The sequence below is a fragment of the Schistocerca serialis genome, chromosome 2, assembly GCF_023864345.2.
Source record: "Schistocerca serialis cubense isolate TAMUIC-IGC-003099 chromosome 2, iqSchSeri2.2, whole genome shotgun sequence".
Taxonomy (NCBI): domain Eukaryota; kingdom Metazoa; phylum Arthropoda; class Insecta; order Orthoptera; family Acrididae; genus Schistocerca; species Schistocerca serialis.
This window is the reverse complement of record NC_064639.1, coordinates 87887755-87904541: the sequence shown is the minus strand read 5'-3', so window position 1 is coordinate 87904541 and position 16787 is coordinate 87887755.

The following is a 16787-nucleotide window of genomic DNA, read 5'->3' as shown; positions in this document are numbered from 1 at the left end:
AGCTACCATCTTGTGAAGTGAATGCATCTCTTGGCTGTCTATCTCATCGCTTCCTAAAGTGTCTGTTTCCGGACCTTCTCAGAGGTCGATTCCTGCAGCACCGTCTGTGGCCCCTTGGTTCTTGTAAGATATGTGTGTTCTAAAAGGAGTTCAGTGTAACGCTCCTTCAGCCCACCCCTTCTGCGGGTATAATCTGCCTCATTACCCTTTAAGGAACTTATGTACTAGTCCTTTTGTTTTATTATTATTTTATTTATTGCAATACCTTGTAATGCCTACATTAAAGGTTATATGCGCCTAGTTAATAGTTCTGGTCGCCTTATGGAATAAATCTAGTAGTGTAGTGTTCAGTGGATGTTAAGGGTTGTGTTACAAAATTTACCATCATCTTATTTCACCCGTTTGGTGATCAGTAGTTTGCTTGTTAATTAACCTTTGCTATTGTATTTGCTCTTTTACAGCAGGTTTCTAAATTTTTTGTATTGTTGCCGTTCATGACGTGTAAGGCCTTCAGCCGTAAATGTGGTCATTTGCCTTAAAATTCTAATTTGGTATTTCTATTTCAGCAGTAAGCCTGAAAACCTTATTTACTGCCATTCCCCGCGTCTGATGCCTTCTCCTGTGTTTGTGGCGACATGCCTTTAATATTTCAATATCTAATTTGTAAGCTGCAGAGGGTTTTAAACAATTCTTAATTTACTGCCATTCCTGGAGTGTAAAGCCTTCTGCCAAGATCACAGAGGCTTGCTTTTAAAACATTATCTGCTGTATCTCTATTTATTGCTAAATTTTAACTCACGAGAACACTATTATTTACACAGTTGTATATTCTTTCGTTACTAACATGTGGTATTATTATTTATTGTTCAGTCTGGAATGAGTGATTTAAAATAAGTTTTATGTAACTGTAAAAGGCAACCAATAGTAACTGATTACGGCCACGTCCACAATCGTAACCGAATCCTGCGCCCCTTGACTACCAGGTTTCACTTGCTATTAAAACTAGTTTTTCACAGCTAGTAGAGTACAATTCTGGCTGAGGTAGAGTAGTCACTATTCTGGTCGCTATGTGCTGTCGTACCCTGCGATGAACTAAACCCACTATGCAATTAAATTGACATATGCCAAACTGCATGACTGAGGCCCTGCAGTGGGCGTTGCGGCTTGTTGCTTGTGGATGTGTCTCTGGCCTCACTCACGATAAGCTCGCTGGATCCAGCGCCAACTAATCGATCTTCGCTCTTCATCTTTGCCGACCAGCGTGCTGGTGACAGCTTATGCCAGAACATTCCTCTCCCTCGAAATGCCGCATCTTTGACATGTATGGAGGATGTGAATGACAATGGGGGGAGGGAGGCAGGACGCTGGATATGGAGATGAGGCAGGAGCCTTGACTGTGGAGGACGGTGTAGTCACAACCAAACACCACCATTTGGCTTGCAAGGCAACAGGAACATCCTCCAGAAAACTGATGCCAGGGCAAACGTCCTGGCCTGAGGGCATATCCAGGGGTGATGGCGACGGCGATGGCGACGACAGCTCCACGTCCATTGGACTGGCGAGCGCGGGCGGTGGGGCGAGGGCGCATCGTCCATCTGCTCCTTCTTTCACCAACTGCGACATAATCGCGTGTACAAACAGTGATCCAATACTGTAAAATGCTTTTTTTTCAGTCTATGATCACAAATGAATTCTTTAGACGATAACCGGTTTCAGTCTGTAATAATCATCCTCAGATCTTTTTACACCATGAAGTGATACGGCCATAATGGCATCGTCAAAACATATAAATATAATCAGCATAAATCTATGTAACGATGCTATGCAATTATGGCAGTATCACTTTAGGACATGGTATAAAAAAGATCTGAGGATGGTCTTTACAGACTGAAACCGATCATCGTCTAAAGAATACATTTGTGATCATAGACTGGAATAAAAAAGCATTTTGCTCCTTCTTTGGCACTCTGGTGGCACCAGCGAGGGGCTGCGAAGTTTACAGCTCCCCATGAGGCCGTGAATCTGGCAGAAGGAAAGCAGCAGAATCACGTGGCAAATGACACGCACGAATTTGGTTCTGGTGGCGGCGCTTCAAACCATCGTTACCTGCAGTCAGGTACATGAAAGAGCCAGTGCCTTCCTCGATAATGCCTCTTTCCCAGCGCCCAGCGGTTGCCAATGAAAAGAAAAAGATGGCGCGGCGCAAGGCGATACTTGCGGACCTTTGGCGGTGCCAGATGCTACAGTGAGTGCAGCAAGTTAGCAGCATCCTATGGAGGCGGCCATGCTGAAGTTCCGCCGATGGTGGTCCGTCTCGTGGGAGGATGCGATAGGAGTCGAGAAAGAGTTGCAGCGTCTGTTACCCTGTATGGGTGGTGTGAAACTTGGCCATCTGTTGTCTAAAAGTGCAAAAGAAGCGTTCTGCTTTTCCATTGGACTGGGGGTGAAGTGGAGAATTTGTTAAATGACGAATACCATTTCGTTCACAAAACTGTTCAAAATCACGTGAGGTGAGCTGTGGTCTTTTGTCTACGCAGGTACGTCTGGAAAACCTATGCAAGATATGGATAACAATGCTTGAATTGTGTTATATGATGTAGTAGAAGCCATAGGCGCCGCAAATGGGAACTTTCTAAAAGAGCTTACAATTATAAGCCAACGAGTGTTCCAAAATGGTCCTGCAAAGTTTGTGTGCAATCGTTACATTGTGCATTGGATCCTAGGCCAGGCTGAGTGTGTCTGTGGCGGAGCGGATTGGTTTTCCGTGCATGCGCGACACTGTGACGTCATCTGTCAAATGTGGGCGTCCATGCACTGCCAAGTGCATTGCGAGCGCGCTAACTATTCAGCGCGAACAATTCCCCAATGTCCTTAGTGGAGCAATCACAACACATCCCTGTGCAACACTTTGAGAATAACCACATGCGATTGTCGACTGTCGTTTTGACCTAGAATCACAGCCTGTTGAACTGAAAGGTTATGACGATGTGCAAACTACCGGTACACAGCTGAGTTCTGGATACTGTTCAATGAACGAGGCCACGATGTGCGAATGTAAGACAACGAAATCTTAAGATCTGGGTCTGCTTCTGTAGTGCAAGGTTCTGGAACCGCGCGACCGCTACGGTCTCACGTTCGAATCCTTCCTCGGGCATGGATGAGTGTTATGTCCTTAGGTTAGTTAGCTTTAAGTAGTTCTAAGTTCTAGGGGACTTACGACCTCAGATGTTAAGTCCCATGGCGCTTAGAGCCATTTTTTTGTAGTGCACGGGAAAAATTCCAACAATTCAGAGTCCTGTGCATCATTTTGGCAATAAGATGCGGCAGGTGTATGAAAATCAGCGTTTGGACCAATCAGAAGGAGAGACAGGCAGTTTGCATTACAATGCTTTACCACTGGTCTCTACACAATTTCATAGCGATCTGAGAAAGCAACAAAGTTACAACGCTGCAATTTTCGAGCAGTTTGTGTAGGAACCGGCTTTAACGGATGGAGCAAGGACTGCAAAGGCTTGTGATCTGTCACTAAAAAGAACCTGCAACCATAACAATATTGATGGAATTTGGTCATCCACACACAATAGTGAGAGCCTCCGTTGTATTTGAGAATAACTGCACTGAGTTTGAATGAGCAGCTTTGAGGCATAAACAGTGGGTCTATCTTGTGCACCAGTTTTGGGCGAAAACAAAGCGCCGATTCCGTAAGAGGAAGCGTCTACTTGCAAAATCACTCGTTTGGCAGGATCAAAATGTACTAAACATCTGTGACTGAGCAAGGCATTATTGAGTTTCTGAAATACGTCTTGGCGGTCTTTATTCCACACGGAAGGTACATTTTTACGAAACCAGGGATGCAATGGGGACGTGATCTGAGCGGCACTTGGTATGAACCGAATGTAGTAGCTTCTCTTGCCTAATCCTGACTGCAGTTCAGACCCATTGCGAAGAACAGGCAAGTCACGGATTGCGAGCAAATGAGACTTAAGGGGTACACACCCTGACCATTTATCACATGACCTAACTATCGTAGCTCAGTTTGAAAAACGTCACACTTTTCGAGACGACTCTTTAGTCCTATTTCTGACAACACTCGAAAAGGTGTGAAAAAAATTGGGAATCTGTACCACTGGCATAAGAGCTGAGAAGTCAAATCGTCAAGGTAGTTCGAACAGAACGGCACTGGAACAGTCAACTGTTGCCAGTAACGTTGAAAATTGGATGGTGAGGATGCACCGCCAAAGGGCAAATGCAAATACTTGAACAGGCCTATGTGTGTATTAACAACAAACACTCTCTGTAATTCTTCATCTAGTGGTATTTGTAAATAAGCATCGCGCAAATCTACCTTAGTAAAGTAACATCCTGCACCAACCCCGTCCATGAGTTCCTCAGGGCGAGGTAATGGGCAAGTGTCAACTACTGTCTACGGGTTGACAGCAGACTTGAATGTAATAATGTTTTAAATATCAAGTCTTAGAGTGATTAGATCAATAGTCTTCCTAAATACGTCGTTTTAAGAAAGGAAATAAGTGACGATAAATAATAAATCTAGAAAGCCAGAAATTGGTCATAGTGCGCAGATGGATGCCAACATTAACTTTTGCAAGTCTCAACATGATAAAATAAAAACTGTAATAAGAGTCCACGTTTTTAAGAAAACAGAAGGCGCTAAATATTACTTCAGAAATGTGAAAATTATTATGATGCTTCATTTCAAACAAAAAATGATAGCTACGTGACTACATTAACCTATCTATAATAATTTTCAACTTCTTCTTCTTCTTCCGTGTCCGGATGCACCAATTATATCTTCCCTTCCCAGTAATTAGCAACGTACATTGCTTTGTCATTGACTTTCAAAATATCCTCTTTAGTGCATGTTATAGACATATCAGGGCAGATCAGTAGGTGGTCCAAGTCCTGTATTGCTCCGCATTCACACCTATCGCTATCACTGTAACCCCATTTAAATAGGTTTGATTTGCACCCAGTTACTCCAGTGCGCAGCCGGTTTAATGACCTCCAAGTTGTAAAAGTTGAAATCCTGCAGATCCCTCCTCAAGTAGTTCCATTGTGGAGTGTGGCACCATTTCTTCTCAGAGAGATAGCCGCCTTGCGACGGGCGTGGTGGCGAGCTCTTCAGTACTTTCCATGAAACTCCTGCGGGATTTCAGCCGGACACGTTGTTTTCGGTGCATATACATCGGGTGTCGAGGATCATTCTTTTGTTTTGATCTTTCGATCTCGGCGGCTACTTGTCTGCGGATAGTGGGTGGTGCTATGCCTATGATGGGGTAAATGATGTCTGTGGGAGTTGGTTTGAGGCATCCTGTGGCAATACGAACAGTTTCGTTTACGGCGACGTCAACTTGCTTAGCGTGGGCAGAGTTCCTCCAAACTGGCGCCGCATATTCCGCAGCTGAGATACTCAGCACCAGACCTGTGGTGCGCAAAACTTGTGGTTGAGCTCCCCACGATGAACCTGTTAGCTTCCGCAGTATGTTGTTCCTGGCACAGACCTTTTGTTTAGTGTTGTGACAGTGCTGCTTAAAAGTAAGTGCTCTGTCCAATGTTACTCCCAGGTATTTTGGGCTGTTTGTATGTTTCAGCTCTTCCCCTTGCCACATGACTCGGAGTTTCCGTTTGGGTTGTTTGCTCTTAAGGTGGAAGGCGGATACTTGTGATTTACTGGGGTTTGGTTTGAGATTATTGCCGTCGTAATAGGTAGCAAGTTCTGTTAAGGCTCCTGTGAGATTCTCCTCCACTTGTTCAAAGGTTTTATCCTGTGTGGCCACTGCTGTATCATCAGCATATATGAACATTCGTGTCTGGTAGCTGATGGGAAGATCATTGGTATAGATGTTAAATAATATTGGAGCCAAGACACTGCCCTGTGCAAGTCCATTTTTCTGTGTCCTCCATCGGCTGTTTTTAGATTGTAAGGTTACATAGTAGCGTCTGTTCTGTAGCATGCATTGCACGAACATAGAAAGCGTGTAGTCCTTAGTGACATTATACACTTTCTGGGTAAGCAACTTATGGTTAACTGTGTCATATGCGGCACTGAGATCCAGGAATGCGACCCCAGTTACTTCTCCTCTCTGATAGCCGTCTTCGATGTACTGTGTGAGATTCAGGATTTGGCCACAGCATGATTTTCCTGGTCGGAATCCAGGTTGTTCGTTAATGAGGGCTTTGTCCACATAATCAGCTATGCGTTTGAGGATCATTCGCTCCAGCACTTTAAATAAATGACAACTAATTTACTGGAAACTGAAATTGGAACAAAAATGTCCTTATTTGTAATTTTAATGCTAGAAAATTTTGGTAACAGCACAAGATAAAACCTGTTAAATAATAGAGCTATAACTATATTTTAGAACCGTAATGGTAATAACAACCAATACAAGGTCATTTAAAGTTATAGTTTAGAGGTAATGATCTACTGTCAGTTCCATTCTAAAAATTCTAGAAGGCGAAGATTTTATGCAAGCCAGCTGAAAGTGCTTCTGTGATTTCAACCAACTTACAAACATCCATGCAAAAATTAAGAAGAGTATAAATTAATTCATAACTTTGTTATTAAATATCGTGTGTGTGAGAATGCCGCCGTTTAGAAAAAATGGTTCAAATGGCTCTGAGCACTATGGGACTTAACATCTATGGTCATCAGTCCCCTAGAACTTAGAACTACTTAAACCTAACTAACCTAAGGACATCACACCACACCCAGCCATCACGAGGCAGAGAAAATCCCTGACCCCGCCGGGAATCGAACCCGGGAACCCGGGCGTGGGAAGAGAGAACGCTACCGCACGACCACGAGATGCGGGCGGCCGTTTAGAGACTGAGAGACTGCTGCCGTGTGCGTAAGGCGGAAGGTTGTTGGTGTTCCCTTGGCCGTCAAGTGCACCACATATATAAATACAGCGCGAGAGGCAAGGCTAAGTTTCATTTCGCAGCGAGCCACGGTAAGATCCGCGGCTGTCAAACGTCGGAGTGCGCGCTGCCTCGGATGACGTCAGAGACAGGCTGTTGCAAAACGTTTAGTTTCGGTAATGATAGATAGTGAACTAGCGAGGACTGTATACCGTCTTGATCCGCCAAGATTTCGCACAAGTAACTGTTAGTATGCCGTCCGTGGTATTTACAAATACGCATGGCAGGTGGTGACAATTATTTCTCACTTTTGTGGCGAGCACATCATTTGAGTAACAGTAGTCAGGGCGAAAGACAATTTGGTAGGAACTTACCGCAGAGGTCGCCTCTGAACTGCTTATTGCGCTGTTTAGGACAGAGAGATTTGCTGTCAGTATGAACATAATGAATACTTCATCTTGTGCGTGAGAATCTTTACTAAATATATGTATCATTTAGAATTCTAAACCTTCATTTATAATCATAGTACTGATTCCACTAAGAAAATAGAGAACAGAAACATTTCCTTCAGTGGGCTGGACAAGAATGTGGACGTGCAGACTGGAAAGTATGCTCAGTATGTTCTCCATTGCTTTCTGACTGACCAGAGAAATAGTTGCCAGGCTGTCGTAAAAAGACTGCGATTTACCACGCAAAATTTTACCTGCAACGCCACAAGTTTCCTGCAAACTATACTGTCCAAGCACTGGAATTTCCAGTCCATTGTTAGGAGTGAGGTGTTTCCTAGATTTAGAAAGCCTTGTGGAGTCTAACTACACGTAAATGTTACGATTAAGCAAAGTTACTGAGACACCTATGTCGAACTGAAAGTTCAGACGACAACCAGCAATTCGTAATGAGACAAATAGTTCGTCAGGAGGTCGTTACAAAGCACAAAAGCGAGAAGAAAGCACAACCTTAATTTAACTTTTGTCAGAACCTGTTGTAGGTTGTGAAATCACAGTGTTCACCGTATGTGCCGAGCCTGTTGTTTGTGCGAGCGGATAAAATTGGTTTTTTATGTTGTTGCCAACAAACTGCTTGGACATGGCCTTTTTTCCACACGTGTAACACGCTGCCTGACGTGATACACAATCTTTTGTGGTGAGCAATACATCTAGGGCAAGAATTCACTAAATTCACATTGCTGTCCGCGGGGCTGTGTACTTGCCCGTTGTTGTGGCTGCTTGCGGCGGTCGGGAACAAGGATCTGGTCAAACGTATCGGCCTATATGGCACCAGAATACTGTTGCTATAAGATTTGCAATACTCGGGGAAGTGAAGGATCAGAGTGCTTTAAGATTTGTTCCCGTATTCTAGTATATTTGACATTGAATGCTAAATCACTGTAAAAGTTTCCATAACTACACTTAAATTTACTCTTCCTAGTTATGCACGTTAATTCTGTGTATCACTGCGGTACGTTTTTTCCGGCTTTTTTTGCAAGCGAAAGAAGTGATATCTACCTGGACTTGCTTGTCATAGTATTGAATTAATGCAGCGATTACTTGGTAATAGACGAGATCGTCGGGAGACGCGTTTGGTAATACTGTTTGTATGAACCTGAACACTGGGGCCCCCTCCATCGAAGGGAATTATTGTAACTCAACAGTATCTTGAACACGATGAACTTGACAAACTGAATCAGGTATTCAGCACATTCCTCCTCTGTTTCCTTCTATCAGCGGAACGTTGTTCTATTGGTGGGCGGCACTTGTTGGGCTGGTTGGTCGGTCTGTTGTAGTTGTGCTGCCGACGCAGCTTGTGCAGTCAGTAGTTGTTGTATTCTCGTCAGTAATGTAGCGATTTGTTTGTTCTGAAACTGAAAAACTTGTATTCGATGCATTACATTGGTCGTCTCTGTCTGAGGGAGGGGGGGGGGGTACATGGGGTGGAGGGGGCGGAGAATTCATAGTTCACGGAAATATATTGTATCAAAAAGCAAGCAAAGCCTCTGAAAAGAGAAATTCGACTAGTTCTGCGGCTTTCCCCCTGGAATACATGCAAGAACACAACAAAAAATCAGCAAACAGAAACACTTGCACACGATCACCCCTGCAAACTAAAACATAAGAGAAGCAAGCAAAATCTTCGGCCAAGTTGATTATCTGCGATCGCCACTGAATCACCCTCTTTCGCCACTGCAGAGTCTCGTACTGCAAGGATGTGAGGGAGAAGATGTTGTTATGTAAGGCTTGTAGCCTCTTTGTACAACACAAATGGGATGCCCACATGACTTGGGAACAGGAGAAAGGCAATAAAACAGGCGGCACGACCAAGGGCAGAGAGAAGGTTGTGGATACCAAAGGGTGACGATAGTAGCATGGCTCGATAGGCTGCAGGCTGCTCACTGATTCGGAACAAATTAAAACACTGTGGACGGAGGCCTGACAAACAAACAGGAAAGCTCTGTGAATGGCTGGAAGCTCTGCTATGAACACACTACATGATCCCGACTATAAATTGTGTTTGAAGCCAGTAGGAGACATGATATCGTATCCCACCTTATCGATTGTCTCAGAACAATCAGTGTAAAAGATGGTGGCACTCTGGAACTCTGCAAGGATGGCATATACAAGATGCCGGAAAACCATAGAAGCGACAGAGATCTTAGGACCTAGGAACAGATCGGTCTTAATCCGTGCTCCAAAATACCATCCAAGTTGCAGAACTTTGGAACATGTTCTACTCTCCTGTGTTATGACATTTCTGGAGGGTCAAAATCTGCCTAGGAGTCAACACGGATCCCACACATAACAATCGTGCGAAACTCAGCTCGCTCTGTTCATTCACAAGAATCAGAAGGGAGTGTCTCCTAGCTCACTGTTCGATACCGTGTTCCTGGATTTCCAGGGGACGTTCAATCCAGTTCCGCACATCGCGTAATGAAGACGGTAGGGGACTTTGGAGACTGGACTGATGAATTCCTAGGAAACACAACACAGCACGTTATTCTTAACGTTGAGAAATTTTTAAAGTGTATTCGGACGTACACTAAGGGACTATTATTAAATAATTACTTATCACAGTATAAAGAAATGACTCTGAGGCGAAACGAATGTCGCATCATTGTAAGAGGTACAGAGGCAAGCCGCGTGATCACAACGCACCTATGCTCAACATACAATGAACTGAACCATAATTTAATAGTGAAATTAGAAATAAAAATAAGTTTTCCAAACTTAGTAAGTTTATCCGTAAGTATAATAATGTTAATACTATAAAGTCTCAGAATGATCAAATGAAAGTGTTAGGAAAAATTTACAGTGTTAAGAAAAAAATTTGTTGCGCTGAATAATACAACTACAAAGCTAAAACTTGGTAGGAATATGCAAATACAGGTCACAATTAAAAGTTACAAGTCGCAATTCGGTTAGAACATTATTTTGGTTAAAAGCGGCATATTTACGAAAAATCAAAGCGGCTAAATGTTAGACTCAGAAAGCTGAAAATTCGTATGTGGCCTCAGTTTCAAAAACATGGTTCAAATGGCTCTGAGCACTATGGGACCTAACGTCTGAGCTCATCAGTCCCCTAGAACTTAGAACTACTTAAACCTAACTAACTTAAGGACATCACACACATCCATGCCCGAGGCGGTCGCGCGGTTCCAGACTGTAGCGCCTAGAACCGCTCAGCCACTCCGGCCGGCCCTCAGTTTCAGTTAAAAACATTAAATATGTGACACCAGTAAGCTAACTCTATCAGTTTCCAAATTATTTACTAAGAATCAAATTTTGGACAAGAAGTCCTTTCCCATGACAGATTAAGTATCATCTGTATTTGTATTAGAAGTCTCTAATTACAACACTCGATTACATTCATGAAGTAATGGAGCTGTACTAGGCTCCAAGACTGTATTATAAATAACACTGCTACAAGGAATCTTAAAGAGGCAGTTCAAGGGATATGTTCTCCCGTCAGTTCTGTTCTAAAAATTCTAACCGGTAAAGTTTAAATGCACTCGAGCTACAACTTCTTCATTAACTAAAGCAAACTTAACTTTACTCCTATAAAAAATTAAGAAGATTGTAAATTGTTAAACGAGAAAGCTATTAGTCAATACATGCACGAGACAGGGGCCACTTAGATACAGCTGCTAAGTGTGTGTAGGACGGTTGATAGCAGATATTCCATTTCCATATAAATAGGAAGAGGCTGTAGTACGAAACACTTAGTTCCGAGATATGAATCTGTCTGCATCAGTCATACTGCCGCGTGCTTTGTGCCTCGGATAATGTCCGAGCTGGGCCGATCTGCATGCATTATCAGTAAAAGTAGGAATTGAACTCGCGAGGACTGTACACCGTCCAGGACAGCTTTGATAGCGCGGTGGTACTGTTTGTGTTCCGCTCATAATGCTAACAAAACCACGTGGAAAGTGGCGAGATTATTTTCCACATTTAAGGCGAGAAATTAGCGTTTGGTAATTACAAGTGAGGGCAATATATCATTTCATTAGGAACTTCACGTAGAATAGTTTTGTTTTCTATAGGAATATTAGTTACTATACTAATATGCGTGTGAACGTTTAGAGGACATATCAATCAGTTAAAATTCAAAACTTTTATTTATTGTCATAGTTCCTGATCTCACTGAGTAAATAGCAAGTAGAAATAATTTCTTTCAGTGAGCACGAAGATAATGTTGACTTGCTGACTGGATATTACGACATTATGTTCTCCATCGCATTGTGGCTGACCGCAAAAGTAGTTTTCATGCTCTTGTAGACGGCAAAGGTACCTGGAAAGCATACACAGGCAATTTAAGACTCTTTTCATAACGATATAACGAAATGATAACCATTTGATTGGTACTCACCGCTCCACACCCCACCGCATAACGTCGAAAGTTCCTTGAGGTTTCTCAGTGACGTTACTGCTGTACACACTTAACATAGACTAACATAGAAAAATGCACCTAAATATTCGGTTACATTTGTAATTGTATTACATGGTCCTGTCAGATGTATTATGTGACCGTCGCTTGTGTTCGTCGTCAGCGTGCAATAACAACCACAATGGCAGGTGGCAGCACCAGCAGTAGTGGATGGTTATAAAACGTGTCGTAGCAACGCGGGAAGCAGTGCTGTCATTGTCGTAATGTGAAAATGGAATGATTTATCTGACGTCGGATAGGACGTGCTCATTGATTTCTGGGGAGCATTACTGAAAAGGTCAGTTCCTAAAATTTTCGCGCATAGCTGTATTGAAAGAATACCGGTATAGCAAAACTGTGTTATCCAAACCGACACCGAGGCAATGACAGTCCGTAGATGAAAGTGGTGAATGACACCTGTACGGATGTGTATAGGAGAATTACTAAGCAACTGGCCACCATATGAACCAAGGGGCTACCAAGAGTGTCTCCTTAACCACCGTTCAGAGAACGCTGCTGCATGTGGGCTTCTGCAGCAGGTCCCTGCTTCATGTACCCATGCTGACTCCTATTCACTGGCAACGAAGGCTGCAATTTGTTTGTCAGCATCGCAACTGCACGACAACTGAGCACCGACAGGAGGCCATTTCAGATGAATCGCCGGCAGCGGTGGACGAGCCGTTCTAGGCGCTTGAGTTTGTTTTTTCTCAGCGTAACGGCATCTACCAGCAGGACAACGCAATGCGTCACACAGCTCGCACTGTACGTGCGTGGTCCGAAGAGGACCAACGTGAGTTTGCTGTAGTCCCCTGATACCAGATTGCTCAGATTCAAACCCAGTCGAGAATCTGCGGGACAACCTAGATCAGACTGGAACTTCCTGGCAGATTAAAACTGTCATTACAACATCTATTTCCCCAAGTATTCTTATGTCCTGCTGGAAGGTGGTAATAGCATGGTCCAACATCTGGACTTATATCTGTGCGACCTTAATCAAATTGTTGGCACCATTTCACAGCGGCTGGATACGATATTGCATTTGGTCCACATGCCATCATCATTTCACGGCGAATATGTATACAATTTAGACGTGTTGCCAACAACAATCGTACTGTCCGGCTTCTTCAACTATGGAATAGGGGAGAGTGTTGTACATAGAGGATAGAACTCGAGACCTTCGCCTTTCGCGGGCAAGTGCTCTACCATCTGAGCTACCCAAGCAAGACACACGCGCCGTCCTCACAGCTTTACTTCCGCCAGTACCTCGTCTCCTACCTTCCAAACTTTACAGAAGCTCTCCTGCGAACCTTGTAGGACTAGCACTCGTATCAGCGCACACTCCACTGCAGAGTGAAAATCTCATTCTAGATCAGGCTGTTTGCGCCATGGATCCTCATCCAAGAAACCTAGCATACCTAGGCACTGGAGTCGGCATGTCTCCATATCCCTGCCGCCAGCTTCCAGAATATCATTCACTCTCTTCCTGCCTATCTATCAATGGCGATTGTTAGGCTCTTGACAGGTGGGCCCATCAAAAGTTACTGGACAGTGTATGATGTGCATGTATCCTATAACCTGTTACATCAATTAAAAATCAGGGAGTACCCGTTCGGAGAGAAGTGAAGTGTAACGATGACGTAAAATCACCTGCACGTAAGGCAGCGGCGAGACTGACCTTCATTGGTACAATTCGCAATAAGTGTAGTCCAATCATGAACGAGGTAGTCTTCAACAACTCGTTCGATCAGCACGACAATAGTGCTTGTCGGTCATTGTAGGATTCATAGATGGCGAAAATATGAAGAACAACAGGGCATCTCATCTCTGAATGATTTACTAAGCACGAAAATGTCACGGAACTGCTATGGAAGATGATATAAGAGGTGTCGTGCATAAAGGTGTCGTATAGTGTTCACACTCCGGGAATATACGTTCCTACATGTGAACAAATACGTTTCTTGTGAGCCGGTTCACTGTCGACCCCAAAGATTTCTTTCATCTCCTTGAAACATGGTATCGCAGTGAGTCGTGCTATCGATAATTACAATTGATGGATGCGTTCTGCTTTGTGCCTAGGCTTATCTGCTAGCCACTCATATATGATTTCTTTGGAGTTGATGAAGTCGTACCAGGCTCTTTGTAGTGTAGGGCCTGTACTGGGCCTCGTCAGGCCACACTGAACCTTTGATGGGGCCAACCGATTAAGCCGCTGTGTGCGGTGGCGTTCATGGTCCAAGGTAAAAAGAGTTCGGTGGATTCAGTTTGCATAAATAGAGGCACCTGCTAAATCCTATCTTAACGGCTGTCGAGTACTCGCAGTGGATGGACAGTCTGTTTGTGGCGGCTACAGCACGATGAGAGTCGACCAGCCATTTTTTGCCTTCGTCGTGAGGTAACTGGTTGAGAGTGGTGCTCTCCCTAAACGTCGTTAGTGTTTCGCTCCACCTGTAGTTTGATGTTAGGTAGGACCTACTTGCTTCTGTGTAATGTTACGACACCTCGTTCTGCTGTTTGTGTAGCGTTACTGACGTTGAAAAATATTGTTGTTCCTCTGCAAATCATATGCGAAGTTGCAGTGTCGAGCCCCGTGCAGCTTCATTTGTCTGTTAATTTAAAACATGTTAAGACTCATTTAATTCTCAACTGTGCTTAGTCGTAATCTGTTTGTGAATAGAGCTTCTAACAGCTGGTGTAGTTATTTGAAATTTTAGATCTGAGTAGTTAATTTTAATTGATTTCCTTTCCAGCTTGGTTCAAAGTTTCGTTTGTTTTGTAGATAAATTTTGTAAGCTCGTGCTAATCTTTGCACTTTAGGCAATCTATATATTTTATCAAGTTTAAGTGATGTCAATTATTTATCCATTAGTTGGTTAAAAGTCACATATAGTCCCAAGCTTGGGCAATTTTTCTTCTAAAGGGTATTTTATGTTAAGTCACTGGTTTATTGAAACGTGTGGTAATTCTTTTATTTCATGTATGTTTTAGAAAATCCTGTCCATATTGTTATAAACTGTTGTTAAGCTGATCTCAGGCTGCCAGTGTATGTGTCCAGTGAGTGCCTGTAGTTGGTTGCTTCCGCAGCTAGAATCATTTGTTGAATGAGTGATTTAAGATTTAATTTCATGCATTTCCACTTTTAATTAATTCTGTAAATATTTTTTGTAATTCTGAATTCAAAATTATATACGTCTGTGTGCTCTTTAAGCAACTTACACAACCGACCCTGAGCGTTTACTTCTGTAATCCCACTCTGATTAGTTCTTAATTGTAATGAGCAAGTAATTTGAGCAGAGTAATGTAATGAAAACACAATGTGAAGTTATCATAAGGCTTCAAGCAAGTCGACCACAGGACATCTTCCTCCTCGCGGAAACGCTGTGATAGTAAAATTAGGAATATTACAGATGACAGTGAGCCTCAGCCAGAATCGTTCTTCCCAAGAATCATTCGGGATTATAACACGAAAGTGGCCAATTGACAGTAGCACTCACCGCCACAAACCACTTGCTTTCCAGAGAATAAATGTAAATATTCATGTAGAAGGATGCATTAATCCTGCCACTCAAATTCCGCAACTTGACGTCGCATGTACATGCCAGCAGATAGGAGCGTAGTAGTACTCATTCTAGTGCTAGAAGCAGGTTACTGAAAAGCGTTGTTACGCACATACGGTAGTGATAGTGAAGAAGGAGAATAGTATAAAAAACAGTGTATAACCGAAAGGGTTGAAACGTCCCCTTTGGAAAATTATGAATTACTATGCTGGTAAACCCCTTACGTTACTTTATTTTCAAACAGCAGAGCAAAACTGAACGTATTCAGACATTTCTCTCTTTACTAATTCTGATCATCACTAATCTGACACACAATATTTTTAGCGCAACGCAATCTGACTTTCAATAATCCCTACAAAAGAATGGCCCTGACTAACAATAACCTATACCTCACAAAAATCTTCGTTACTCGAACTACTGCAATACAGCGAGCGCCAATACTGCCAGCTAAATAAAAGATTCTAACTACTAAAGGCACTAACTACTGATAGGCATACTTAGCAAATGAAAGATTTTGATAGAGAACACGCAATGTACATACCTTAATAATATCCAAAAGTCATCATATATGTATTAGTTCATGATATACAGTATCACAAATTTACTCTTTCTGATGGACACACGTCCAGATCATCCGCTCTCAAAACTCCGCCATCTCTCTCACCACATCCACCACTGCTGGCGGCTCACCTCCAACTGCGCAACGCTACGTGCTGTTCACATCCAACTGCCCAACACTACAATAGCGAATATTTCAACAATGCCAACCAGCTACAGAATGCACACAGCACAGTCAGTGATTTTCATACAGAGCGCTACGTGGCGTTACCAATACAAAAACCTAGACAGCCTACTTACATAGCCCCCATGCTCCCCAAAAAAATTTTACAAAGTGTTTTGGGCAGTGGCCAATACAGATTTGTCAAAAATTTTTTATATTAACGCTAACAAATATATCAAATGCACACAGTTATCGATACAATGTTGGTCAAAAGACAGTCCTGATCATTCATCACAGTAATAATTACAATGAGCCGCCAGCAGTGGTGGATGTGGGGAGAGAGATGGCAGAATTTTGAGAGCGGACGATCTGGACGAGTGTTACGGTAAATACATTGTTTGATCTTTATCAAAATCTTTCATTTTCTAAGAATGCCTATCAGTAGTTAGTGCCTTTAGTAGTTAGAATCTTTTATTTAGCTGGCAGTAATGACGCTCGCTGTATTGCAGTAGTTCGAGTAACGAAGATTTTTGTGAGATAAGTGATTCATGAAAGGTATAGGTTATTGTTAGACAGGTCCATTATTTTGTAGGGATTATTGAAAGTCAGATTGCGTTGCGCTAAAAATATTGTGTGTCAGTTTAGTGACGATCAGAATAAGTAAAGAGAGAAATGTCTGAGTACGTTCAGTTTTGTTCAGCTGTTTGAAAATAAAA